The sequence below is a fragment of the Cavia porcellus genome, unplaced genomic scaffold (assembly GCF_034190915.1).
Source record: "Cavia porcellus strain 051 isolate PalLab524CR breed Dunkin Hartley unplaced genomic scaffold, mCavPor4.1 scaffold_29, whole genome shotgun sequence".
NCBI lineage: Eukaryota > Metazoa > Chordata > Mammalia > Rodentia > Caviidae > Cavia > Cavia porcellus.
In genome coordinates this window covers 7,740,170-7,767,214 of record NW_026947512.1, presented here as the reverse complement: position 1 = coordinate 7,767,214, position 27,045 = coordinate 7,740,170, and the positions used below count along the sequence as shown (strand labels likewise).

The window sequence follows — 27,045 nt, the reverse complement described above, 5'->3', positions numbered from 1 at the left end:
GCCAGTGCTGTTTGGACTCATCAACCTGTACAACTGCCCATTTTTTACCTCCTGGTCTCATCTCTCAATAGATGTTTCCCAGTTCCTCTCCCTTGTTTACCTAACTTGGTCTCCTTGTAAGTGCTTTGAAATCCTCCTCTCCACCAATACACAGTTGTGATAGATACCATGTAACATGTAGAGGAGACGCCGTGCTCAAACACTGGATTCATACATCCACGGGCCTGGAGCAGAAACCAAGTGCAAGGCAGGGCGTACAGGTTGATCTGAGGATGCACTCGGCTCTGGATGTGCAAGTGGGTAGTAGTTGCTGAGGGTTTGGCTGCTTTGGGTAAATTGCGCCTTACAGTTAAGAGTCCCGGTGTGAGGCAGGAGCCACACCACGCTCTAAGCCTGCAGCCGGAGGAAGCACGGGCCTCTCTGACTAATGAAAGTGAGTTAGGAAAGCTTCCGCCAACCACTGCTGAGAGCACAGCTCAGTGCTGTGTGGGAGATGCTGGGGGTGTGCGGAGAGAGCAAGGAAGGCAGAGGGAAGCCCTTCCACACAGGACAATCCTGCAAACCCAGGGTAAGATGCACCAAGAATCTCACATCAGAAAGACAGTCAGTGAAATCACTAACTGGAGTTGAATTTTTCCAGAAAGAAAATAAAATACACTGAAAAAAAGGATAGAAAATATGTATGTTTAAATCTCTTGTAAATGAAGGAATTACATCCCTTAAAATGATATATGCAACCAAATTGGTAGCATAGTACAAGATAAGCCGGTAAATAAAAAATTAGAAATGGTGAAGGAAGATATAGCCATTTGCAGAGGGAGGGGACACATAATATGATAGATTCTAGACTAAGCATAGTTGAAGAGAGAATTAGCAAACTGGAATTCATCTGGGCTGTCACAGTGACAAAGGGCTTACACAAATAGAGGATGGCAAGGCCTGTGGCTAGGTACAGATGCAAAGGCTTCTCAAAGGAGGTGTGTGAGCAGTAGCCTGACCAGGTACAATGTGAGCCTTGTGCATGTAAATAAAAATCCATCAAATAAGCCCATAGATGCACAATATCCATGTTTATTTTCTAAATTGTGAGGATTAAGTTAAATAACCTCAGTGAAAGTACCAAGCCTAACACCTGACCCATAATTCCTCTATGTTCAGGGGGATTTTGACCACCTTTGCTGGAGATCAGCATCACACCAAGGGGACCTGAACTGATAGCTGGTCTCTCGATGGAGTAATGGTGGATCTATCTCTTTGGCAAGGTGGCTGGAATACTGTCAGTTGTCTGCATGCCTGTTTTCTCCTTCTGCTCTCTCCTTGAGAACAAACTCTGATTCCCCCTCTAACATTAACTAAACAAGCTAATTGCATCCAAAATCCAGAGATGACATTTTAATAAATCCAGGCAGCCTGGCTAGTAATTTTTTTTTTTTGTTTTTTGCAAATCTCAAAATGTCATCAGGGTAGCTCTCGGCATTTTTGCCTATTATGTCTTGCCTGGAACCTCAAAAGAACTCTTGACAGAGGTCATGAAAGTGAGGAGACGAAGTCACCCTCTTTCTGAGCATGGAACCTTTTCAACTAGAGGCCCCGGTGAAAACATTCCCTCCTGAAAAGAACAAAATAAGACTGGCTTCCAGCAAACAGCCACAGAGAGCAGCTTCTTGGGACGTGGGAATCTGAGCACTGGATTGCATTCAAAGAAAATACTCTCAGAGTGATTCCGAGCAGGTCCTGGGGGCTCACAGCACCCAAAATTCCATACTGAGAGGGGGCTGGCCTCTGCTGGGGCTGGGTGGGAGCTGGGTATCAAAGAAACTAAACTAGGCTGGGGCCTGCAAGCCAGGCCATCAAGGAGGAGGCAGCCCTTATCTCCCCCAGCAAGGCCCACAGTGACAGCACAGCTGAGTCAGCGATACACCACAAAGAGGAAGCAGTTTCTGTTTGTTTTTGTAACCCTGAGAGAGAAACACATCCTACCCTCTCTGACTTCTTAGGAAAAAGTTGTTTGAAGAAGAAAGAAAGAGCATCCCCTTTTGATGTGGCTAAGATCACTTCTGTGCTCCTCTCACAGGGCAAGGCAGGTTAGTGCTCTGGTCCTCCCTCCCCTGGGCCCTGGCTCTCGGCCAGAGGGTTCCCCGATCCCCATTTGCCATCTTCCTGGCAACTCCGTTCTGCCCTCGTCTGTATTGTCTCACAAGGCACAGCTATGAAAAGTTTTCCCCTGGTTACTCTGAGTTCTGTGTGTGTGTCTGTGTGTGGGTGGGCGTGTCTGTGTGTGGGTGGGTGTGTGTTCCCCCAAAATTGCACACCTCACCAACTATGAATTATTGAAAAGAAAACAATAATGAACAGACTAGTTCGACTTTGGCTCCATGGAGGGGAATGTTTATGCTTGGAATGGCAGAAAATAACAGGAATTGCAGAGAGAAACAGTAGGATTTTTAGTGTCTCCCACATCCCATAGCATATATTTCCCCGTGTTATCGTTTGAGGAAGAGGAAAGAAACTTAAGTTTGTGTTACATTGAAAATAAAATTTTAAAAATGACCTTTTGTGGTAAGAAGAGGGAGGAAATCGTTGCACATTGCACACAGCAAAATGAGGGCGTGAGGTATGTATGAGCACATGGCTGGGAGCCCCTCTTCCGGAGGCCTTCCTGCATGCAGATAGTTTATTTTTGGTGTGTCCACTTCATACACATATGCAGCTTGAGAAGCGTCGTGTGTGTGTAGTACAGGGATTGAACACAGGATCTTTGGGAGCTTTATGCCCAGCTTTTTCTCAATTTTTTATTTTGAAACAGGGTCTTCCTAAATTGCTGAGTTGCCCAGGCTGGTTCAAACTTGGGATCCTCCTGCCTCAGCCCCTCAGAGTGCTAAAATCGCCAGTGTGCACCACAATGCCTGATGAAATGCGTTTTTAGTAAGATCTCAGTTCCAGTGGTAAGCAAGCATAAAAGAGTTTAAATAGAAGAGACCAGGCTGAGAGTGGCGCGTTATTCAGCGATCAATATTTCGTAGGCAGAGTCCTTGTGTTATAGTAGACTCGTATGTGTCTGTTCTTCGAGGTAATGCAGAGTGCCACATAGCAAGCAAAACTGGACTCGATTCCTTTCCTCAGGGACCATCCTTTGGTGGGGTCCCCTTAATCATGCCACATAACCAGTGCCACCCGCAGAGACTGCCACCCTGGCTATGTTTGAGTAGCAACAGGCTGTAGATTCACAGTTAAATCCTTCTTAAACCCAGTTCCTTCTCTTAATGAGAAGCACAGGATGCATCTATGTTCTTTCCTTATGCTTCCTGACTTAGGAGTTTTGAAATACATCTGCTTTTTGAAGTTAGCTACCTTTCCTCATGTGATTCTAAAACCACAGCCCCTGTGACACCCAGAAGAGTGCCCGAAGGGAGATGTGACCAGAATGGCTCCATACTCTTAGAGGAACGTCCAGGCCACATAACGCTCCTGGTCTCCCTTCCCTCTGCCTCTGCCTTAATAAGAAAGGCATTGTACAGACCGATAGCTCAGAGCTTGTTTCCGTGATCCCTGCAGGGGGAGAGACTTGGAAAAAGAGAACAGAGATCACCTGCTCCTTTTTATAGAGCAAAACAGTCATGAAAGCAAAGTAGAAGGTCCTGGCTCTGAGTGATCTTTTTGGAAAGCAAGTTTCCAATTCAATTAGCATTTCTGAATAGCTGTATGTGGGGACTGATTTTTGTGTAGTGCTGGTTAAGTACACTCATATAAGGGGAGCATTTAAAAAAACAATGCAGGGCAGAAGCAAATAATCCAATTCATCCATTGAATTTAACCAGGGGTATTCAGTGAGTCACTAACAGCTCCACCGTGGTGGGAAGGTGACTGGGTGCCTCTCCTGAGACCAGATTCTCAGGCGTCGCTGTCAGCAGCCCCACGCCTGTCTCTTGGTGCAGTCTGAAGTGAGCCTAGCAGCTGCTCTCCTGCCATAATTCAGCTATTTTATTTCTATTTTAATCAGAGCAGATTTGACCAAACTAGCATTTCTGGACATAATCTGCATTGTATGACCTCTTTCAGCTAATGAGAAACGGCTCCCTCTATTCATTTGATGTGTGTGCAAAGCTAATTTATCTTGACCAATATTATCATGCTAATTATATAAGTGCAGTTTGGCTCTTTCAGGCAATTTCTATTATAAGAGCTCTTCAAAATGTAATGGAAGAAAGAATAAAATAGAGCAGACATGTAATTAGGGAGATTATGAAAATCCTTTCCCAGGTACAAAAAAGTGCAGTTGTAAGCTTCAGAATTTTGGTCTCTGTATTATGATGCTTGTCTCGTCCTCCGGGCCAGGTGGAGGCTTCAGTTCCAGGGAGCAAAATCTCAGATAGACGTTCTGGTACCAGGAGTGAAACAGGCAGGGTTCAAGGGCTCTGTCATGTAGGTGAGAATTGGAGACAACTGGACCGGCAGGAGGGTCCTTGCCCCAGGGCCAGGCACTGAAAGTCTTAAGAGAATGAAACCCAGCATGGTCAAAGAAAAGCCAGAAAACTGGACTAAATTTGGTGTCTTGGCTTACTAAAAATGTAGGGGTCCTGGCTTACTAACTCTCTGTCTCTCTCTCTCTCTCTCTCTCTCTCTCTCTCTCTCTGTCTCTCTCTCTCTCTCTCTCTTTCCTGAGCTGGATCAAATAATTTTATCCAAAGTTAGGACTTAACAGGCTACCTTAAAGAGAGACGTGGGGAAGAACAATCCAAGTGTTTTCCCCTCTCCATTCTCACCGTGCAACGTAGCAACTCTGACACTGCATGTGGGGTAGGGAGATATTCCGCATGCACCTGCCAATTCTGGCACACACCTGCTGGTGTCCTCTAACTCAGTTCTGTTCTGATACATCTACATGGAGATCCTGTCAGATCCCACAGGCTGAAGGCTTGGCCCCACGTTCAGATGCTGTTTGAAAGTTTCTTACCAACTGGCTATAAATCAGGATTCCAGTAAGTATTCTGGAATGGTTCACTGAACTAAAGGAAATACTTTACCTGTGTCCACCCACTTATAAAGGCTCTACAGAGGATGCAGATAAATAGCCAGGTGGAAGAGATGCACAGGGCGAGATGTGGGAGAAGGGGTGTGGGGCTTCCATGCCCTTTCCTCTCCAAGCCCTGCCACCAGTTCAGATACCTGGAAGTTCTCTGGTCTCTGTCGCTGGGGTTTTATAGAGGCTTCACTGTGCAGGCATTAATTGATTATCTCATGGCCATTGGTGATCAACTCACCTTCAGCTTCTTTGTCATCCCCAGTCCCCTAATACTGCCTTAGTCTCTCCACTGATGTGTACCCAACATTAAGTTATTTAGGGGCTCACAGTCACCAGTCATCTCCTGAGCATACAAAAGACACTCCAGGGATTCCAAGAGTTTCAGCAGCCTCCTCTGCTCCACACAACACTCCTTTCATAGTGAGACTTGAAAATGGTCCAAGGGTTTGTTGGAGCATCCACCAAATGGTGAGAAGATGTAGACAGCCTCTCTTGCTTGCCAGCCACTCCAAGATAAAGGAACTTGATACGGATTCTTCGGGAATCCTAAGGAGCAATTGTCCTCTTGGCCTCTCTTTGCTTCCCAGATCCTGAAGCAGCCAATGACTGAAGACCCTTCTTTTTCCCCTGCTCACTATTACACAGGGAAGCCACACAGCTCCCCACCTTGACCACAAGGGCTTCAGAGGAAGCAATATGTGGAACATGAAAGGCAAACAACACTGACACCCTCGTCCTCCTTTCTCTAAGGGTGAAACACGGGATGGAGAGTCACAGAAAGTGAAGGGCGTCCATGTTCTGGGATTGATTCCTGGTATAAGTGGCAGCACATGGGCTGCTTTGGGCAGACAGCTGTTTTAGGCTCAAGTATAATCAAGGCCTTCTTGGTGCTGGTACCTGTGTTTAAGGGCAAATTCCAGATTCTCCGCCTGGCCAGCCCCTTTTTATGTTGGTAGCATTTTACCTTCTAAGCAGCTCTTGCCTCTCAGCCTGGTTTGGACCCCTTAAGCATTGCTCCTACCCACAGCACACTGCTCTTGCCTTACCTCTTACCAAACCCAAACTCCCTATTTGTCTTCACCTCTCCTAGGGCCAGCGCCACCCTCTGATCCCAGATTTGCTGGGCTCATCCCACGTCATCCTCAGGCCAGGCACAGGAAGTTGTCTGGGACTCTCCTCTCTCTCATGGCCACCTTCCTATCCTCTCCTGCTGAGATGATAGCTCTAAACTGCATCAGGAAAGAGAAAGCCTGCAAAACACTAAAAGTTATTAACTGGGAGAGATCTGGAAATTCAGGTTTTTTCAGAGTAGAGAAAGAAAGCTCAGTGCTGGAGTCTGAGGAATTAGGAGGAGACACGCTGCCTGCAGAGCTGAGAGGGACAGACTGGCTACCAGCTCAGCCTCCTGACTGCCCTGTCCTCAGCCTGGCCAGCTGAAAATGGGGACATCCTATTAGGAAGAAATGTGGCTCATTTAAATGTAGTGTAATCGGAGCAAGGCGGGCAGCTCACCCTTGTGCCAAACTGCAGAAGGGCACCATGAAGCGGTGGGGGACACACCTGGTAATCCAGGGACTCGGCTGCTGTCTGGACTGGGAATATAGGAGCTCAGAGAAAAACTCCACTGCTTTCCTAGTTGCCACCTGCTTAGTCAGAAACTGCAGTTGGTCTGGGTAAAGTGTTCATTCTCTATAGCAACAAGACAAATTGTCCCAAAATTTAGCAGCTTAAAACAATGAATTTTTTCATCTCACAGATTCTGAGGGTCAGGAGTCCCGGCTCTCTGCAGACAGCTCCTCGGGCTCTGGATCTGTCCGGGGCTGCACTGAGGTGACGGCTGGGCCTGCAGGCGTCTCTGGGCTGTTTGGGGAGCATCTGCCTTCCTGCTCATTCACAGGGTCCCTCTGGGCCCTGGAGTAAGGGTCCCTTTGGGTAACAGCCTTCATTCCCTGCTGGCTCTCAGCTGGAGGCCTCTCCATTTCTTCTTATGTGACTGTCTATGCAAGGCAGCTCGTAGCATGGTGACAGGTTTGTTAGAGCTGGCAAGAGTGACTTCTGTTTCCCAGTCTGACTGTAAAAAGTTTGGAAGTTGCTACTTCACTCCAACCAACAATGAGTAAGACACTGACTCAACTGAAAAAGCAGCTCAGAACTGTAAGAGATGTGCGGTCCCAGGGAGAATGTACTACCCGAAAATCAGAGTGATGGGCACAGAGCTTCAGAGAATTGCAACTTACCTACCAGAGCAGATACTCATTAGCAGAAACTTTCATGGGGATTAGTGCCAGGATAGAAAAATCTGAACTGTAATTGATGATTTGCTGGAGGCTTAGTATGAACAAGTCTGAGAGTTAAAAATGGTTGCCAGTGGGGCCCAGACATTTGAGAATCTCCACATTTGCCTCCAGGAGTTCAATCAGATTCCCATGTTAAACACAAAGGGAAAACTCCACTCATGCTTCCAGAAGAGGAGGGAAAGAAACTATTTTAAAAGATGCCAAAGAATTCAGTCGCTAACAAAGCCTTCCTTCAGGACAAACCCTTTGACCAGGGCCTATTGATGGATGTATCAAAGATTAACTGATCAGGAAAGAGGAAATACTCAACCCAGCAATCCTCTGCACAGCTAAGCCGTACCCAAGGAAGCCTGGAGACTGAGATGTGCTTGTGAAGTGTCGGCTCCAGACACAGGCTTCCTGAAGACCAAGATAAACTCATGGAACTGTAAAATGCGTCTCCTTCCCTGTTCCTTACCATCATACTATTAAAGGCCCATTGCAAGTGGCCAGGTGTAATGGCACACACCTGTAATCCTAGAATTTGGTAGGTGGGGCAGGAGGATCATCATGAGTTCGAGGCCATCCTGGGCTATACAGTAGATTCAAAGCCAGCCTGGGCTATGTAGTATGACTCTGTATCAAAAAGAAAATAAAAATAAAAAGGCCTATTATAGTATTTCCTCTTCCCTAGTACATCATGCCCAGCAACCAAGAAAAAACTTACAAGGTATACTAAAAATGCAAACAAATAAACAGTCTTGAGAAAGAGAACAAACATCAGAACCAGATACGTTGTAGATGTTGTAGTTATCAGAATTAGAGTTTAAAATAACTATGATTAATATGCCAAAGGCCTTATAAACTATAAGCTCTGAAAGACAAAGTGGATGGCATGCAAGAACCCAGAGAATGGCATGTGATCAGAGAGATGAAAATCCCAAGAAAGACCCAGAAGAAATGCTAGAGATAGAAAACACTAAGAAAAAGGAAGACTATCTAGACTTCTTAGTAGACTGGATGGAACTCAGAACAGAATCCCAGAGTTTAAAGCGATCTAAAACTAAAATACAAAATGAACAAGGAATGAAGGAGGTGCAGAACAGAATATCTGAGAACTGTCGGGTACCTACAAAAGGCGTATTGCTTGCATAAGGAGATACCGAAAGAGGAAAAATATCTGAAACAATAATGATGAGAATATGCATAAATTAATGCCTGAAACCAAACCACAGATTCAGGAAGCTCAGAAAACACCAAAATGAGTACATGCAAAAAAACACCAGCACTACACATATCATATTCAAACTTTCAAAAAATCAAAAATACAGAGCAAGTAAGAGGGGACAAGCAGGTTAGAAATCATGGTCTTTGTGTAACCTCACCCCCAAAGCAACATTGCATCTCTTTTGCCATAGTCTGTCCTAGAAGTGACTCAGTGATGTAGCCCACACCCAAAGGAAGGAATAATACAAAGGCAAGAAAGCCAGGAGGTGGGGTCATAAATTGTTTTATTTTATTAATTATTCAATTTATTTATTTAGGTTTTTTGGACAGTGTTTTGCTATGTGGTTCAGGATGACTTTGAACTCACAGCCTCCCAAGTGCTGGGATTATTGATGTGCACCACCACGCCTGGCCTCATCAGCTGTAGATGCTGCCCATGGCAAAGCAGCTTTAGGGCCCTCCTACTGCTCAGATCCAATGAATTCTCCCTCTCCCAGAGACGAAGGGACATATTCTGTTCTCAGCTCAGTCAAACACCTTCATAGTGCTGACGTATTTTAGCCTGAAAAACATAGTCAAAAAGAAAAATAATCTTGTCCAGAGAGTTGGAGGGTACAAAGAAGAAGTTGCATCTCCTCTCTTCCTGTGGCACCTAACATTGAGGACTCTGCTTTTTAGAGCAGCCGTGGACATACAGCCATGTATGTCTGTTTAAATCACTGTGTAACCCAACACACCAGGGGCAGCTTATCTAGAGACATAATAATTTGAGGTCATTTCCTGCAGTGCTCAGAGGAGTATCACAATTCAAAGGCCACTTCCAAGCTCTCACTTACTGTACAGAATAATTGAAGCAGGTGGATTATCCTCAGAGCCTCTGTGAGCTGTTCACATTTTTTTTGGAATGGTGCAACATCTAAGCACATTCATGTTCTACCTTGACCTGACCTAGGTCTCCAAATGTTGAGGACTGTGGGTCAATTTGAATTACCTGAGATCTTCCTTCTCTGAAGAAAATGGAAGCTGGTTTTGCTTTCTATGTCCATCACATGAGAATCTTGTGGAGCAGTCACGGATTCTTTTTAAAAATCTATTTAATCAGTTGGAAGTTCACATTTCCTTTATTAATAGTCATCTTTAAAACAATGGCCATCAGCTGTTCAGTTTTCTATGTGTCTCAGAGCTCTCCCCGCTTGGAAAGCCATCCTGCTAAGGTATGCCTGTACAGTGATCAAGCAGGAGCTGGCAGCAAAGCTGAGCCTTGTTAGCTTCTGTTCTGTGTGTGAAAAGGCTGAGATCCGTGTGTCCACTCACGGTTTCTAATTCTGAGAACTCCTGATTATGAATTAGTGAACTTTAACCTATCTCTTTCAATTTTTTTTTGCATCATACTTAAGCATCTAAAGATTATAGATCATTCGATTTACACCTATCAAACTGCTTATGTATACTTCTTTCATTTTATCAAATCTTATAAGAGACATTTAGTTTTTCTGGTGGCTGGGTTTGTAGCTCAGTAGCATCCACTTTGCATGTGTGAGGCAGGGTGTTCTCTCTCAGTGTCACATAGGTTCTTTTGCAGGAGGTAGAAGAGATAAGGAAAGGCTCCAAGGACTGGGTTCCGCTGATACAGCTACACAAAGCGTTTAGCAGCGTGCATTGAACTAGTTACTTGATAAACGTTGGTTTTCCTTAAAAGTTTATGGAAAAGCAAATACAGATCCTGAGAATGTCCCCAAATGTTCCACTGAATAGGAACAGGAGTGGGTGGAAACCTTGGGTCAGATCATCAAACTTCACTAAGTCCACAAGTTATAGCCCAAACATCTTAGTTCACCACTTTAAGAAGCTTTGTAAACTGAGCCAAGATGCCATATCAGAGATGTGTTGTCCCATGCTCTTAAATACAGCAGAGTCATTCTCAGTTTGTCAAGATAAAAGGGGTGGGTAATACAAGGGATGATCAAAATATACAGTGAGTCCCATTAACTCCTTCAAAATACTCCACATCACCTTGAACACTGGTCTTGCCACCTTCTGAAGCAGTTCTGAAGTGTCTTTTGTGTCAGTATGAGATATGATAAAAAAAAATACAGTGAATGCTGCTGCTGCTGTCATCCAAGGGAAAGGCAGGCTCATTAAAGAACTGCCGTGTGTTCTCATCCACTCTGTTCAATAAATCTGACACCATGTGACCTCTGGTTCTTCCCCAATGTCAAAGAGAACAGAAAAGGTAACGGTTTTGAATCAGTTTAGGACACTGAGGTAGCCAGAACATTGCAACTAAAGACACTCACGAAAGAGAACCTCCAGAACTGCTTCAGAAAGTGGCAAGGATGATGGGATAAGTGTGGTTGAAGCAAAAGGGAACATTTTGAAGGGGGTTAAAGTCAATGTGTCTTTACTGTGATGATTGTTAAAGTTTTAAATTTTAAATATTCATTTTTTTATCATGCCTTGCATAGGCAAAAACATTGCAATACATTTTGAATTCATGTTATTGTAAGGCCTGGGCATCGTCAATCTCACATTCCCTTAACTGTCTCCTTCCAAAATTCTCCGTTCTAGGATTCAGCTCCACCTGCAGGTTTCCTCCCCTGGGATTCTCTGCCCTTCACAGCTGGCTGCTCTCTGGCTTTCTTAGCTATGGAGGGGCTCCTGAATTCATGCAGAAATTCACACACACAGAAAAAAGCCCACAACTGAGGTTACAAGAGAAAACATCTTAAGCACAGGAAGTGGGGGAGGCAGACACAAGTATCCCTAAGGTACTGCGCATCTGGTGACACACTGGCCAGATTGACACGGGTTCTTGGACAGGTTCTCTTCTCCAACTCAACACTAATCCTGGAGACTCGGACCTTTGGTGCTCCGGCCATATCCCACCTGCCTTCTCCTCCTGCTCCCTGCTGTTCGAGGCATCTTCATCAACACCCAGTGGTTACAGAAAAGCTGGGGTACCTCTGGGTGAAGAATGGGGATTCCTGCTGCAAATGTAGGACATTTACCCAAAGGCATGTCAAGGTTTACTTTGTACTCTTGCTCTTAAATATCTTGAGATATTATCCAGGATAATGATGATATTCTGTAGAAAAAGCATTCTCTGATAGATGTTACATAAGCAGATGCTCCTGAATTTATAGTACTCCCACAGCTTGTTAGTGATTCATTTTTCAGTTAGTGAGTCTGATAGTTTGCCATTTATAATTTTTTCTCAGTCTTTCTTTCTCTGCATATATAATAATCTGCAGATGAAAACTCAAGGAGGGGAGAATCCAACATAATCAACAATGATGAAGTACTTTGTTGTGCCCTCCCCTTCCCACAGTCCTCTGAGGCCTCTTATCTGTTGGATCTGCTAGATAACATATAAGAGGCCAGAGATTTGCATAAAGACATTTAAATGTAGTATGAATATATTATAAACATAAATACTGAGGTTTTATTTTTTAATAATGAGGTGCATTGAAGAGATTTCACCTCCTCTATTTCCAGAGGCTCCCTCTCCTGATCTCTTGGGCTCATAGATGTGGGGGTGAAGCACCCCCATAAGCCCAAACCCACTAGGCAGCGTTTACACACACAGGCAGCATTTACACTCTTCTGCATAGAACCCAGCCCCACGGCAGCTCTCAGTTTGCACACCTGACTGACTCTCTCCCATGTGAACTCCTCACCTGGCTTCTACAGTGAACTTGCCTGAAAACTAGCCCCTCCTGAGGCTCCTGGCTAGGATCCCTGTTCCCTCCCTTCCACTTGGCCACAGAAGACGTTTTCTGTCCTCCTCAAGCACACTGGCCTGAAACACAGCTCCTGGGGAAATTCTTCAAAGGAGCAGAATCTGCTTGATCCCTGACCTGCTCACACAAACGGAGCCTGTGGCAGGAAGGTCCAGTTCTCTGCCAAGTGAGCCACAGCGTTGGCACCCACCAGCACAGCTGCTCTGCTAATGTTAGGACTCTGAGAAGCCACCTGACTTCAAGGTCTAGAAACCGTCACACCCTATCTCTGGAGGCGAGCTAGGGTGGGGCCCACCTTCTGTTTTTAACACCCAGAACAGCTTTGTAACCTACAGAAGTGACTCTTAGGGGCTAACCCTCCGTGGATGATAAAAATAGAAACAGCACACAGGCAGCTGTCAAGCTGCAAGTTATTTCCTCCTGGTCCAGCCATGAAGGATCCCATACATCTATCTATCCAGGTGCCTGATCTCTGCCTGGACGTCTGGGTACCACCTCCCATTTCATGTGTCCCAAGCACAGCTCACTACCCCCAAGCCCTTGCCACTGTCTGTCTCTCTGTCTTCTGGGGCATTTCCAGCTACCTGAGCTAGGAACATCACATGAGTTTTGACTACTTTCCCTCGCTCTCCAGACACAAAATCTTTTTTGTTGCCCAGGTTGGGCTTGAATTTGCAATCTTCCTACCTCAGCCTCACAGAGTACTGAGACTAGAGGTATACACCACTATGCCCAGCTTCAGACACTAAATTTTAAAACCATTCTATCTCCTGAATAATGTTCATAAACTTCTTCTTCTACTTGCTCGTTAACTCTCACCTGAGCCATCTGCACACTGCAACAGTTAGCTGATGGTCACCTACCTTCTTTCTAGTGCCTTGTAAGTCTGCCTTCCAGGATGAGTTTTCTGAAACCATCTCTCTTGCTTAAAACCGTTCAAGGAGTCCTGCCCTATCTGCAAATCACCTAGGGAGGTTTAAGGAAAAAAATCACTGCTGAGCTTGCACACCTAGAGATTCAGATTTAATAGGCGGGATGGAAAATGTGATCCACATAATAGACCCCCGTTACCCATGGTCTCACTTTCCACTGCTTCAGTTACCCACAGTAAACTGTGGTCAGAAAATAATAAATTGGAAGTTCCAAAAACAGACAATCAGAAGTTTTAAATTTTGCTCCATTCTGAATGACATGATAAGATTTCAGGCCACCCTGCTCCATCTTGTCTAGTGCTCTCTGTCCCACAGATCCACTTACATATGCTGCCCGCTCCTGCAGTAGCCATCTTGGTTACAGATCAACTGTCAACATACCACAGTGCTTTCCTCACAGTAACCCTTATTTTACTTAGTAATGGTTCAAAAGCTCGAGAGTAATAGAACAAAAGGAAGTACGAGCACATAAAACCTAGAAAGACAGATTAATTCTAGAAGTATATAGACATTCTACAGGGCATATAGGGAAAAAAGACCCAGGATGGATAGACAGACAGATAGACAAGCAGGCAGGCAGGCATGCAGACACACAGGGCGTAAGGTTATCTGCAGTTTCAGATATCCACTGATGGTCTTAGCCAATATCCCTAATGGATAAGAGGGACCCACTGTATCTTTTTTAAATTCTCTAGAAAATTATAACAGGTGACCAGAGTTGACCCATTGACCTGCAGGCTGAAGCCCAAGTTCTTTTCTGCAGGACCCAAGATGCTCCTAACTAGGTCCCTGCCCAGCCTCCCCGGCCGGCCTCAGTCCTGGCTACTCCATGCCTTTCTACTTCAACTTATAGATCCCACGTCTACACCATCAGCTTTTCCCACTGCTTGAAATGGCTTTCCAACTGGTCCAGCATCACCCTTACAGAAAGCCACTCTTGCCTATCCACCCCGCTTCCTTCCCTTGCCCCCGGGTGCTCCTTAAACTTTAGGGTGGGTCTCTATTACTGGGGAGCCAGATTATTTTATGCTGATCTCTTAGGTATCCAACTTTCTTAAGCAAAAGTAGATATTTAACCCAAAGAGGCTAAAGAGCAACTGAGCCTCCTTGGCTCTGGACTCCAGACTCAGAAAACTTCTGGGACCAATGCACTTCTTTTTGGTTACTCTCTCTAGCTGAGGCTGCGTGGCCACTGGTGTCTATATGTTACTTTTGAATATTCTTGGCAGACAAACATTTTTGGTCTCTGTATGGCAGATAGGCACTCCATAAAGGCAGGCTCAACCCCTAGGTTGTGTTCTCACTTCCAGCAATACTGACTAGCATCCTAACTGCCAACCCCAAAGCCTTTGAAGAAAGACTCTCAGCAGTTCACCAAAGATGGATGCAGCACAAAGGCAGCATGCCTTAAAAACATGGAGACGAATTAGAGGATTGGCAGTATGTTAGTCAGCTTTTGTTACTGAAACAAAATACCTGAGACAATAAACCTAAAAAGAGGAAAGGTTGGTGTTGGCTCATGGTCCCTTTTGCTTTGGCCCTATGGTGAGACAGCACTTTATGGCAGAGAGAGCACAGTGGGGCAAGCGGCTCACTTCACGGCAGCCAGGAAGAAAATGGGGAGAAAGAGACGAGATGAGCATCCCGTAATGTCCTTTAGAGGCCCAGCCTCAGTGACCTGCAACCTCACTCCAGGCCCCACTTCTTAAACATTTCTATCACCTTCCAAAATGCCAAACTGAGACCAAGCCTTTAGCATGACATCAAACCAGAGCCGAGGGCCAAGGGATTCCTGAACTTTGTGATAACCGCACGCAGATCGGCAAGAGGGACCAATCTGGGAGCCCAAAAGAACAAACCGTATTTCAATCTTGGATGTCAGGGAAGACTTCACAGAAAAGTTGGCACTGGACATGGACTTGAAAGATGAGTAGGCCTTTGCCAGGCACAAGGAAAATAAAGGCATTCTAGGGAAAGACAGTGTCAGTGAGACACCTAAAAAGCCTATTCCCTGCTGACGTGCACAGAAGGGACTGAACTGGTGGTGAGGTGGTGGGATCTGAAATGTCGGGGTTGGTTCACACGGCTGGTCTTTAAGTGCCAAGAGGAGTCCAGTTCTCACTGCTCAGGGGGAGGGTTCCTTGCAGATCTCTCTTCCTCTTGGGGAGGAAGTTGGAGTCAGCGGACTCAGGAGAAGCCCTGTGCACCTGCAGACTCCTGGCATTTCACAGATCAAAAGCACTCACGTGGGGTGCTGAGGCCACAGAGGCCTCACAGTGTTGCAGTCCCGGAGGTAGGGCTGGTGTCTTAGTCACTTTTCAGCTGGGACAAAGTACCTGAGAGCCAGAGTACCACAGTTCAAGGGAGACAAAGAGACTTTGTCACAGAGAGACAAAGTACCACAGTTCAAGGGAGAGGTTCATTTGGGCTCACAGTCTGCAGAACTTTCATTCCCTGAATGGCCGGCTGGCTCCAAGGCAGCATGTTATGGTAAAGGGGCATAGAAAAAGAAAAGCTGCTTAAATCATGCAGGCTGGGAAGCAGTAAAAAAGAGGAGCCAGAAGAGAGATACAACCTTCTGGGTCACCTCCTCAGTGATCCCCCTTTTTGGACCAGGCCCCACCTTCTAACAGCAAGCCAGGGATGAGCCTCATAAACTAACCACCTGCCAAAAGCCCTATCTACGGGTGTCTGGGACTCTTGGGGTCATCTAGATGTAAACTGTAACACTGGGATTTATTTTACCCAGCATACTGGTGAGGAAAGGGTAGTTAGTTCACGAAACTGGCAGAAGCAAGAGTTGAACATAGAACTGATCTGAAAGCCTGTTTTTCCTCTATACTATGTTACACAGCAACAGAGAGTTCAAATTCTGACCTAGGCACACAAGCTGGATGATTCTGAGAGAATGTTTTCATTATTGACTAATGGCATGGGCAATGCTTATGCTATAACACTGAATGTACAGAAAAGATTGACTGTAAAATCAGATGAGCACTGTGGCACTGATCTTTTTAAAAGTGTAGATGCATTAAAACATATCTAAAGGGAGAACATCAAATTCTTTGGGGTAATTCTTATTTTTATCCTTATACCCTTCAAAAATTCTACTATAAGCCATGTTCGGGGGCTCAAGCCTGTAATCCCAGAAGGTCTGTAAATTCAAACATAGCCTGGGCAATTCTGAGGCATAGTGAGACTTTGTCTCAAAAAATGGGGGCTTTCTGGGGCTGTAGCTCAGTGCAAAGGTCCTGGCTTCAATCCCCAGTGCTGAAAAAAAATATATTACTTTCAAATAAGAATAATAATTCTTTTTTATCGGTACCACGGATCGAACTCACGACCATGTGCTTGCAAGGCAGGCGCTTATGCTGAGCTAAATCCCCAGCCCTAATAAATGTTTTTAATTATACAATTACTCATTATTATGGTAAACTAGCCAAATAGTTTTGAATTTTCCTATGCAGGTTGAAGTACCATTATGTATATATATATTTACTGCCTCCTCACCCAGTACCATTATATGTTTTAAAAAACACAACTGAAGGCATCCACTGTGTATTGTTCTCCATCTTATTTTTTCAATTAACATGTCTTGGTCACCCTTCATATCAGGATCTCCTAGACGTTGCATAGGGTTCCATTTAATAGCTACAATATCACACAGTCTATTTTTAGACATTTAAGATGCCTCCAGGGTTTTCAATATTGTAAGTTACAAATCAGTTATATATTTTCATACATTATACACATTTTGTTATCTATGAAAAGATAACAAAGCTAGCCAGTAGTAGAATTACTGGGTAAAAGGACTCCATATTTACAGAGTTAATAGATTTTTTTTTTTCCCCCATCGGTACCGGGGATCGAACTCATGACTGCCTGCTTGCAAGGTAGGCACCTATGCCACTGAGCTAAACCCTCAGCCCTCAGAGTTAATAGATTTGCCAAAGCGCCCTCACCTTCACTAATTGTGGTTTTAATTTTTTAAAAAATTTTGTCCATCTGGTATGTGTAAAAAGATACTTTTATAAAATACTTATTTTTAAAAGGTCTACTGTTGACCAATGCAAGCATGTATATCTCAACAATCTCAAATATATCAAATGATTATGTAATTCTTTTAGCCAAGGTTATGTAATTTAGGGTTGTAATATTTTCCTGCTGGTGTCCACTTACAAACAAAGCACTGTTTATTGTTGTCAGTGCATATGCAGTGACGAAAGCATAGCCCTATTTATAGCAAGTAGGACAGGAGAGCTGTCTTATGACACATCGTTACTGTAGTTCGCGGCACAAGGCAGTAGCTGAAATTTTCATTCCTGTGATTGAGTGACCAGAAAGAATGCACTGCAGTAAAAAGTTTAGTTTCAAATAAGAAGATTCTCGGCAGGGGCAAGTCTCAGGGCTGGGCAGAGGCCTAAATGATCATCCATAGGCCGGTCACGGCAGGAGCAGAGCTGGGCCTGGGGCACAGCTGAGCTGTTTCACAGTACTGGGGTGGGGCCTCCTGGGGAAAGAGACCCCTCCAAGTTCATCGTGCTCTAGGCTTTGTAGTGCATAGAGTTTGCAGGCTTTTCCTAGCTACTGAGTGGGTTGGTTTGCTTACTTGCTTATTTCAGATATTACTGCACTGGCCATATATCCACTGAAGGAACACATTTTATTTATTTACTTATTTTGAGACAATGTCTTGCTACGTAGCTCAGGCTCGCCTTGCTATGTAGCCCAGGTTGACCTCAATTTTGTGGTGATTCTCCTGTCTCAGCCTCCTGAGTGCTGGGAGTACAGGCGTGCACACTGCCCCCCCCCTCAAGAAGGGACAGAATTTAAATCTTCATGCTAACAGGAAAACATTTGTAAAATGACTGCATTGCCTCAATTGATGCCAAGAAATAACTCAAATGAATTCAATAGCTATTCCTTAGGAAAGATCCTAAATATCTGAATAAAGAGAATTTCTGTATTAAAGATGCTTTCTTAAAAAAACCAAAACTGAGAACGAATACTGTGTAAAGTGGAAAATCTCCTCAAAGCAGAAACAAAGCCTGGTGTCCCTGCCATTCCTGTGAGTGGGACATCGAAAGGCTGACAAGTACTTGGAGACAGGCAAGAAATGGAGGCAGCGACACAGGAAAGCAAAGCAGCACCTCTGGAGGTGATGTTATCATTTAATTATTAATAATTATTGTTATTTATAAAACTCAAGAGATGAGAGGTGATGAGGAATTATGCGGTATGGGGAAAGCCACAAAATGTGGTATTATTTTTTCTACTGGAGCTTCACCTAGGAAAAAGAGATTTTATTCTAAAGAGTAATAAAAAATATAAATTAAACAAATTCTTGAGTAGTTACTCAACTTGGAATAAAAAGCACTTCTGGCCAGGCGTGGTGTCAGATGACAGTCACCCCAGCTACTCAGAAGGCTGAGGCAGGAAGATCAAAGTTTTGTGGTAGCTTGGGCAATTTAGTGAGGCTCTATCTCAAAAAGAAGAAAGAAGGAAAGAGAAAGAAGCCCCTGGGGATGTAATTCAGTGTCCCTCTAGTCCACCCCCAGTACCCAAAACCAAGCAAAACCCTAACATCTTAGTTAAAGAAATGTAAACTACCACAGTGGGAAAAACAAAGAGGTATTTAACGTGGGAAAATCCACTCTGCTTTTGTTTATGAAGAGAATACAGGGAGATAATGCGTCTTAAATTAGTATGTGTTCCTGTGAATTAAAGTTCTACTAAAATCATTTGTATAGCTTGATGGATAATGTGAAATTTATGCCCAAGAAAGAGTGATCAAAAATAACATTTCTAAAGAAGTTAACAATACAGCTTGTTAGAGTTCAAACATGCAGTAACTAAATCCTCCTGAAAACCGCATGGTATTGACTTCAAAACAGGAGGGGGAATCACCGATTGAATGAAACGTGTATCTCACACAGAGATCCAACTGGTTTAGTGGAAAATGTACCGGGGAGTGGAGGTGGGAACACAAACAGCGTAACAACAGAAAAAGAGAAACATTGTCAGAAAAGCTATATATAAATATATATTATAACTGAGTGTGAATTGTTGAGAAATGGGTTTGTCCTGCGTGGGTGGTGATTCTGTGTGGGTTTCAGGCCGCGGCTGCTGCTGTGGCGGGAACTCCCCCTCTCCTCCCTCAGGGAAGGCACCAGCCTCTGAGTTCCTTTGCTCCTGGCTCCTGATGGACACATTTTGTGCTTTGGGATGAAATTTTTGTTTGAAAGCTCTGGTTCCAGGCAGAAAAAGCTGCATGGATGTGGGATTCAGGCCCTGAGGTGTCTAGAGCAAGGGTAGGCTTGATCCTAGGAGAAAGTGCGTGGTTGGTTCTCTGGTTTGAAGGTTCCCAAAGAAGGGGAAGAGACAGCACCCACAAGGTGGTGGGTCCTCGAGTAAGGTGGGGGTGGCTGGGTGGGTGTTGCCAAAGCTGGAGATAAGAACTGAGCACTGTGGTGTACATTGCGATCCCAGCATTCAGAAGGCTGAAGCAGGACGATCACTCTGAGTTTGAGGCCACCCTGATCAATATAGTGAATCTGAGGTCCACCTGCACCTACAGAATGAGATGCAGTCTCAACAAAAGCAATAAAATGGGAGATAAGTTCTTCAGCTTGGGACAGTTGCCACACTGCTGATTGTCTAGGAGGGCCTCAGGAGTTCCAGACAGGCTGGAGCAAGGTGCCTCTTCTGTGGTAGCCAGATGGGTTAATGACAGAGGCCTCTTTCTGAATCCTCCTAGACAGAGCAGTGAGCCCTGAGGGCCTGGATCCACCTGTGGAAGGGAAGGCGACTCCCCAGATGATTGGTCCTGGCTTCCTGGGGTGGATCATGGACATGAACCCAACCAGCCAGAATACAGTTCATCAAATCAAATGGCATGAAGACGGTCATCAGTCAAAGCCAGGTGGTGGCGTGTGCCTGTAATCCCAGCACTCAGGAGGCTGAGACAAGGAGGATCACTGCAAGTTCAAGGCCAGCCTGGACTACGAAGTGAGTTCAAGCCCAGCCTGAACTGCATAGTGAAACCTTGTCTAAAAAAGACAAGGAAAAAAATATCCTCTGTCAGGTCCAGTTTTGAAGAAATTTTTAAAAGAAAGAAGCTCTGAGAAGTGATCTAAATAAGGCCAGAAAAATAACATACTTCAGAAGACATCTTAGATTGGACCAAATACCATAATAAAGACCTAAAAACCTTCTCTGAGAAAAAAAGTAATATTAAGAATAAAGTGAAAAGGCTGAAATTGGTGGTCCATGGTAGTCCCCCGGCCGTGGGGGGCTAAGGCAGGAGGACTCTGAGTTTGAGGCCAGCCTGGGCAACTCAGCGAGACCCTGATTCAAAATAACAAAAAGAGAAAGAATAACATTTTATTTCCTGTGCCTCGGGCACAGTGGAACACTTTATACCTATTATACACATTATATGCTTCAACAAATCCAGATGGTCAACGAACTGCTAAACAACCACAAGTTATTTTTGAAAACTAGAAAACAAGCTATTGTTTATCTCACTGGTTAAAGAAAAATTAATTTCTAGGTATCAAACAAATGAATAAATAGAAAACAGAGACGATTAGATAGAGGGATGGTAAAAATGCACTTAGAAAGATGCAATTACATTGCCCCCAAACATCCTGGATTCATTCTAACTTGGGATTGATCATAATAAATCCAAAAATAATCATTAGCCAAAGATTTTAATTATAGTGATATAAGTCAAGTGATATAATCTGTATTTAAAATTTTTTCTTTATTTTTTGCAATACTGGGGATTGAACCCAGAGTCTTTGCAACAAGCTACACCCCCCCCAGACCTTTTTTATTATTTTATTTTTGAGACAGAGTTTTCTCTAAGTCACTAAATTGCCTGAATTGGGCTAGAACTCAAAATCTCCCTGCTTTGGCTTCCCAGAATACTGGGAGTACAAACAAATGCCACCATGTCTGGCTATAATCTGCATTTTTCACTAAGTGTGACATTGAAATTCATACAGAGTCCAACTTAACAATTTATTCAGTTGATGGGCATCTAACCAGGGGTGGCTTCCTGAAGCCACATGCAGAGGGACCTGGCCCTCCCAACCCACATGACCAGGCCACGCATAGTGTCTTACACCACAAGATGGCTGCCCATGGAGTCTCCATTACACTGTAAATCCAAGGGCTGCCTAGGGGCCTGAGGCTAAATGTAACCCATCTGACCCCACAGTGTGCCTCTGAGATTCTGACAGGAAAAACTTGTTTCAACTCTAAACAGAGGTTCTGCAGGAACCACTTATGTGCTTAATGGTAGAATTTTGCCATTCATCACCAATCCTCAGTGCCCTCGGGTTAGCTAATAATTGCAACTCATGAGAGAATTTTGAGTTCCTCAGATTTAATTCCTCTAAAATTCAGACTGAAATTAGGACATCATGAACTGCTGACAAAAGAAAGTCGGTCTGAGTCACTGCTCACATGTTCCTGACTCAGGTTTTTGTCACATGATTCTCATTCAACACCATTTTCATTTTAAGTAAATGAATGTGGCATTAACTTAACTGAATTTTTAGGGGTTTTTTTGTTTTTGGTTTTGTTTTTATTTTTGTTTTTTGAGATAGGGTCTGACTATGTAGTGTGGGATGACCTTAAATTCATTATGTCGCCTAGACTGGCCACAACAATCCTCCTGCCTCAGCCTCCCACGTGCTGGGATTACAGGTATTACTTGAATTTCTGATCACATGGTTCATTATTGTAAAAATTTGGTCAAGCTTTCCCAAACCAATTGAGTCAACCAATCTTAATCCAGATAGGCAATAAAAATAGTCCCTCGTTATACTTGTGGTTTGGACAAATTAAACATCATTAGATCACTAATGACAGTAAGGATACTGGTCATTGGCATCTTCCAAGTTTTATTATTTTCTTTTCTTTTTTTGGGTACCGGGACCTCATGACCTCACGCTGGCCAGGCAGGCACATAAACCGCTGAGCTAAATCCCCAGCTGTTTTATTTTTTTTTCCACAAATGATACCCCTTTCTGTGTCTTCTCTGATTGTGTGTATTTTCTCTTTAGACAGTGGCCCAAATTTGGATCCCTTATTTCATAGGTTAGAATGTTGTGACCGTCCAGGGCATGGCTGGAGGACCACCCTCAATGCTGCAAGGCCTGAGTTGCAGTTGAATCCCTCTCTCGTCAAGGTGGGGGACCTTGCACAAGCTGCTGGGCAGTGTAAAACTGTGGTCTGTCCTTCAAAAATGGATCTGATGCTACTTGCTCTGGCAGTCTTCCCGGGGCCTTCTGTGAAGTTTAATGAGCTATTACACAAAAGTTATGTAAAGTTCAGAACCACGTACTGCAAGGCAGTGGTGGGGAGCTTCTTAGAGCTTTCAGCTGATACAACAGTGGGCTGTGCCGCCCTGCTCCAAGGTGTTGTTATTGGCATTCTAGGGATCACAGGGCTTACACCCTACAGAACATCCAAATCACGATTTACTGGTAAAAATGCTCATTGCTAAACTCTGTTTCAACAGAATCTGATGTAATAGGTCCCAAGTAGATCCCAAAGATCTGCATTGTTTTTAGATGAGGTCTTACTACGTAGCCCAGGCTGGACTCAAACTTGGGATCCTCTTGGCTTGGCCTCCTGAGTAGCTGTGACTACCAGTTCATTAGCTTATTCAAGCATCTCACTTAGAGCAATGAGAAATGGCTCTAAGTGAGATGCTTGAGTAAGCTATGAACTGGTGATCTACTGAAAAACAGTACCCAGATGAATTTATTGCAGGAAGACACTTTTTCTGGAGTGTTCTTAGGGTTGGTTGAAATATGAAAGACCTTTTGCTTTCCACTATACCTTTGCTCCCTCTGATGCTATTTGGGGCCAGTGTTTCTGGTCTTCCTTCTTCTCTGACATGATTTCTAGTGGATTAATCTCCTCCTGGTGGTTCCGTTCCATTTCAAGGAGACTAACGGAGCCCGTCATTTTACTGAACTGTGTGGGCTTGCCGCAGGCATTTGAGATGCATAAGAAACAAATCTCCAACAACTGGCAACTGCTGCTCCATCCAAGAAGGGAAGTAACAGAGCTGTTGTCTCTCACCAGCCATGGAATCCAGTGCTTACAATTTTGCCACCTGGAATACATCGCACAGGCTCGCCTGGGGCTAAATTATTAAGTCACTGAAGTTGACTTTGATGTCCCCACCACTGCATCTCCTGATCATTCTCATTTTCCCTCCCTGTCACCCTGCCTCACCTCAGGAGGTGCCATGATGGTACTCCCTCCCCCCAGTTATCCTGAACTGAGGAGTTTTTCTTTTCTAGGATGACACCCTAACTGCATGGCCAAAGTGATAGGGGAGAGGGAGCCTCCAGTTAATCTAATCAACATGTTGTGCTGAATTCAATGTGTTGCTCCTCCCAGATTACTGGAAAGAAGATATTTTAAAGGCATTTTAAAGAAGATATTTTAATCCCAAAGAATCAACTTGCAGGAATACAAGCCCCTCAATAACCGAGGCCTGGAGGAAGGAGTAGCCAGTGGTCTGGAGAAAGGACTCCAGGCGCCCTCCCTAAATCAGCCATCCTGGCAGCTGAAGGATGTATCTAGGGAACACGGGAAGCTGGCCGTGTTAGTTCTCCAGCCTCTCTCCAATTCCTGCAATATAGGGGCCGTGGGTTTCACTGAATCCTCTTGCAAGAAGTCGTTGTGCTGCTCCCTACACAACCTGGGCCCCTGGGGTCTTTGGAGGGCGGTGCAAACTGTGCAGGTTCAATCCATCGACACCAAAGAGTGACTGCAGCACCTCTTCAGGTCAGCTCTGCTGAGCCCAGACTGGTCAGTGTAGTTCTGATTCCCTGCTCAGAGTGGCTGGCTCTGTCAGAACTACACTGATCCATCTTGACTGTCTCCTGGCTGCCCTGGACCTAATGTCAGAGCGCTCCTGGGAAGGACGAGTCATCATTTTCATGAGAGAGCTTTGGGGCATGGCCCTTCCTGTGCAAGTGCCCACTTGGGTTGGAAACCATCTTGGCCCACAGCAGAGGCAAGGATGAAACTGACCACACGGGTGGAACAATGACCTGGGATGAAACTGATTCCTCGAGATCACCAGAGAGTTGCTGAACCCAGCAACACTGAAGTCCACCCTACCTCTAGACTTCCAGTTATGCAAATTTATGAACAGGAGTAGGTTCCACCATAGGTAACCAAAAACACAAAATAACAGTGGCTTAAACAAATTTCAGATTTATTTTTTTAGATTTAAAGAAAAAAAATTGATCTTTTGTAAATGGGAAGAGAACTAAGAGAAGGAAGAAGGGGGAAACTAGGGAAGAGAAAAGGGACATAAAAGAATTAAGATGTATCATGTACATGTACTGACTCCCCATAATGAATGTAATCATTATGGGCTGTAGATACATGCTAATAAAAGTGCCAGGTGTGGTGTTACACACCTGTAATTCCAGTACACGGGAGACTGAGGCAGGAGGATTACTGTAAGTTCAAGGCCAAGCCTGGGTTACATGATGAGACCCTGTCTCATAAAAACAAAATACAAAAATAAAAATAAAAATTTTAGAAATATTTTTTTAAAAAGAGGATGCCAGGGACCACGTGCCTTCCATCTACCATCCTAACACTTTTACTGCTCCCAGTGGGGTTGGCTTCTCCAGCTCTAGCCACACACTGAATCCGGTCAGCAAGAAGGAGGAAAGAGAAGGGATGTGTCAGAGGCTGTACCTAATAATATGCCTGAATTTAATTACATGGCTGCACCACTTTAGAAACATTATCTTTATCCTAGGAGACCATGTGTCTGGCTAAAAACTGAGAATTCCTCTCCTGGTGGAAGGGGATAACCTGCAATCACAGCCACAGTGCATCTCCCTGTAGTTTAAGGCAGCTGAAGTTGGGTTTCCTGTTACTCACAATCAAACACACCCTATTGCTATACTCCTTGCCTGTCATCTTCAGTAACATGCTGACAGATAAAAATGAGCCCTTCACTGAGAGCATCTCAAAGTTTTTCCTTATTTTTCTCCCCAGGCTTGGTACAGCACTTGGCACATAGACACATTTGATAAACATTTGGTACATTGAACAAAATTAACCAAGAGGACTCCAACAGACAGAGTTCAATAGAATCTTGGCTTTTTGACTTGTCAGGTCTGTCCTTGGGTGAGTCACAAACCCTTCTGAGCCTCAATTTCTTTGCTTGTAAATAAGAGAGGTAATACCTACCTCAAAACATTGTTATAAGTAGCCAGGCATGGTAGTGCACGCCTGTAATTCCAGTAATCGGGAGGCTGAGGCAGGAGAATTGCTGTGAGTTCAAGTCCAGCCTGAGCTTCAAAGTGAGTTCAGGGCCAGCCTGAACTGCATAGTGAAACCCTTTCTCAAAAGAGACAAAAATAAACAAACAAAAAACCACTGTTATAAATGTCTGTGTTAGTGTGAAGTGCCTCGTACAATTCCTGGCACATACAGGATTGACGCACACCCACCCACCATGTATAAGTATTTTTAAAATAATAATTATTTGCATTAGATGTTTTAAAGGAAATCTGAAGTTGTGAAAAGAGGGAATTTGGGCAATGTTTCAAATACACACAAACTCTGCAGGCCATTATTAAATCTTATTCTTAGGAAAATATGACTGCTGAGTTCAAAGAAAAGAATACTTTGAAGAGATTTTTTGTTAAAACTCTGAAACCTTCTTAGATATCAAATAGTTACTTAGTGAGTTGTGGGTAAATGAACCAGAACATATGTATTGAGTTTATCCTGGAGCCCAATGGGTGTAAAGCCGAACTAGAAAATGTGCTTTGCATTCTCTCATTGTCCAGGGACTGGAAAAATAGCATAATGTTCTGCTAAACCGGAGATGACCTTGAATTTAGCGAACAGGCCAAATGATGAAGAACCCCAGGCCACTTTTCAGAGACTTTGCCACATTAAGAGATTTGTGACATGCTATAACCTGAGATCCTTTTCATTTGCTGTCTTCTGTAGTTGGGCTCATAAAGTAGAGGGAGAAAATGTCTGGTGTCTGTCTTTCCCCAGTCGAGGTCCAATACACACTAGTCCTCAGAGATGCATTAGGAATCAGAGTTAGCTTTTAAGCTCCAGGGTAGATAAAGATTTAGCAAAAGGAACAAAAGGAGAGGAGCAAAGGGGGTTTTAGACTGTTTGTGGAGTCCCCTGACTCGCCTTCCGGTTTGCAAACCGTGCCTCAGAGAAATGGCTGCTCTCGGGAAGGACCCTCAGTGAAGGGACAGAATCGGAACACAAGGGGACTGTCCTGCAGGGTAACAGTGATGCTCTGGTACCTGTGGTGTTTAGGGAGAAAGGAAGGGAAAACCTATTTGCAAAAACAACGTATTTCTTTTGTTTGCTTGTTTTTGCAGTACCGGGGTCCTGCAGCGCAGGCCTTTGCACCGAGCTACAACTCCAGCCCTTTTTAATTTTGATTTTGATTTTAATTTGAGACAGGGTCTGGCTAAATTGGTCGGGCTTGACTCAAACTTAAAACTCTCCTACCTCAGCATCCCAGAGTGTTAGACTACAGGTGTGTACCGCCACACCCTGCTAACGTGCTGGTTTTAAGGCGTTGGCACATGCATGGTCCCACCTGCTGCTCACACCGACAGGGCACACTCATATGTAGAGAGGGAGATGGGCTGGGAGAGGTCAAGGGACTTGTCCAAGGCGGCAAACCCACTTGTTGGAGCGCAGACTCCACAGGGCTTCTCTTTTCACTCCACACAGCTCGTGCTACAGACAAAATCATGTCGCCTCTTTTCTGAAAGAATAAAGAAATGTACATGTGTTGGTCTGCTACA

At 44.3% G+C, this 27,045-nt stretch overlaps 2 long non-coding RNA genes across 2 annotated transcripts in view; both read left to right on the top strand.

Moving 5' to 3' along the window:
• The window catches only part of LOC134474020 (uncharacterized), an 80,580-nt gene that overhangs the window by 32,756 nt on the left and 20,779 nt on the right, over positions 1 to 27,045 (top strand). The window lies entirely within an intron of this gene.
• On the top strand, positions 1,891 to 26,354 carry LOC134474019 (uncharacterized). Its single transcript, XR_010044560.1, has 2 exons — positions 1,891 to 2,084; positions 19,956 to 26,354. It is a non-coding gene; the product is annotated as an uncharacterized LOC134474019 (long non-coding RNA).